Source organism: Gorilla gorilla, chromosome 6 (assembly GCF_029281585.2).
Source record: "Gorilla gorilla gorilla isolate KB3781 chromosome 6, NHGRI_mGorGor1-v2.1_pri, whole genome shotgun sequence".
Taxonomy (NCBI): domain Eukaryota; kingdom Metazoa; phylum Chordata; class Mammalia; order Primates; family Hominidae; genus Gorilla; species Gorilla gorilla.
In genome coordinates, this window is record NC_073230.2 from 73289621 (window position 1) to 73291877 (window position 2257).

A 2257-nucleotide genomic window follows, 5' to 3' on the forward strand; every position below is an offset into this window, starting at 1 on the left:
TTACTTCCTTAATAAACTTGCTTTCATTTTACTCTATGGACTCGTCCTGAATTCTTTGTGTGTGAAATCCAAGAATGCTTTCTTGGGGTATGGATCCTGACCCCTTTCCGGAAACAATTTTGCCTTCTAAACATGACCCAATTAGAGTTCTGGAACTTTGCCTAGGGCTTAGAGTTAAATAGGATTTCACTATTCACTTAAATTTACATAACATATTAGCATTTTAAAGAGACTTGAACTTAAGTGATTATATTTGATGACCCACATAACTCTGTACATTAGTGAGAGAGGGATCTGTCATCCCATTTAACATATGAGGATTTATTCCTTTCCTCAATAGATTGCCATAGAGTACCTATTAAGAGCCTTGGCTGGGCGCTGTGGCTCAAGCCTGTAATCCCAGCACTTTGGGAGGCCAGGGTGGGCAGATCACCTGAAGTCAGGAGTTTGAGAACAACCTGGCCAACATGGTGAAACCCTGTCTCTACAAAAAATAAAAAAATTAGCCAGGGGTGAGGGCAGGTGCCTGTAATCTTAGCTACTTAGGAGGCTGAGGCAGGAGAATCACTTGAACCCGCGAGGCGGAGGTTGCAGTGAGCCGAGATTACACCAGTGCACTCCACCCTGGGCGATAGAATGAGACTTCTAAAAAAAAAAAAAAAAACGCCTCACACGGTTTTAGGTGCTGTTAATACAGTAAGAAACAAATAAACAAAGCTCATTGCCCTTGATGGACTTTAAAAAATGATCCAAGTATATGCTGTCTGTAAAAGATACACCCCAGACTCAAAGACACAAATAAGCAAGTCAAAGGATGAAAAAGATAGACTATATGAACACTAGCCAAAGAGGTCTGGAATGGCTACACTAATAGCAGACAAAACAGACTTTAAGGCTGGGGTCAGTGGCTCACGCTTGTAATCCCAGCATGTTGGGAGCCCGAGGCAGGTGGGTCACCTGAGGTCATCAGGAGTTCAAGACCAGCCTGGCCAACATGGTGAAACCCTGTCTCCACTAAAAATACAAAAAAAAATTAGCCAGGTGTGGTGGCATGCACCTGTAATCCCAGCTACTCAGGAGGCTAAGGCAGGAGAATTGCTTGAACCTGGGAGTCAGATGTTGCAGTGAGCTGAGATCGTGCCACTGCACTCCAGCCCAGGTAACAGAGCAAGACTCCATCTCAAAAAAAAAAAAAAAAAAAAAAAAAAAGACTTTAAGACAAAAGTTGTTACTAGGGCAAATAAGGACATTTTACAATGATAAAAGGATCAATTCATCAAGAAGATATGGCAATTATAAACACCTAGGCACCTAATAACAGAGTTCTGAAATACCTGAGGCAAAAAACTGAGAAAATATAGGAGAAAAATAGATTTACCAATAAAAGTGGGAGATGTGATTACCCACTTTCAATAATGAATAGAACAACCAGGCAGAAGATCAAAGAAGCAAAGAAATAGGAACTGGAACAGCATTGCAAACCACCTAAAACTCTCTACCCAACAATACCAGAACACACATTCTTCTCAAGTACACATTCTCAGGAGAGGCCATACATTAACACATAAAGAAGTCTCCATAATTTTTAAAAGATTAAAATGCACAGTATGTTATCCAACCACATGGAGGTCAAGGCTACAGTGAGCCCTGATTGCACCATTGCACTCTGGTCTGGGTGACAGAGCAAGACCTTGTCTCAGAGAAAGAAAAAAAAGTGAAAAGGTGGCCACATAATAGAAAAATATAATTGCAAATTATATATCTGGTAAGGGACTTGTATCCAGTATGTATAAAGAATTCTTATAACTTCACAATAAAAGACAATCCATTTAAAACATAGGTAGAGGACTTGAATAGAGATTTCTCCAAAGAAGACATACAAATGGCTAATAAGCACATGAGAAGATACTCAGCTAGTCTGGCCAACATGGTGAAACCCTATCTCTATTAAAAATACAAAAGAGGCCAGGTGCAGTTGCTCTTGCCACGAATCCCAGCACTTTGGGAGACTGAGGCGGGCAGATCACCTGAGGTCGGGAGTTCAAGACCATCCTGACCAACATGGAGAAACTCTGCCTCTACTCAAAATACAAAATTAGCTGGGCATGGTGGCACATGCCTGTAATTCCAGCTACTTGGGAGGCTGAGGCAGGAGAATTGCTTGAACCCAGGAGGTGGAGGTTGCAGTGAGCCAAGATTGCACCATTGCACTCCAGCCTGGGCTACAAGAGCAAAACTCTGTCTCAAAAAAAAATAA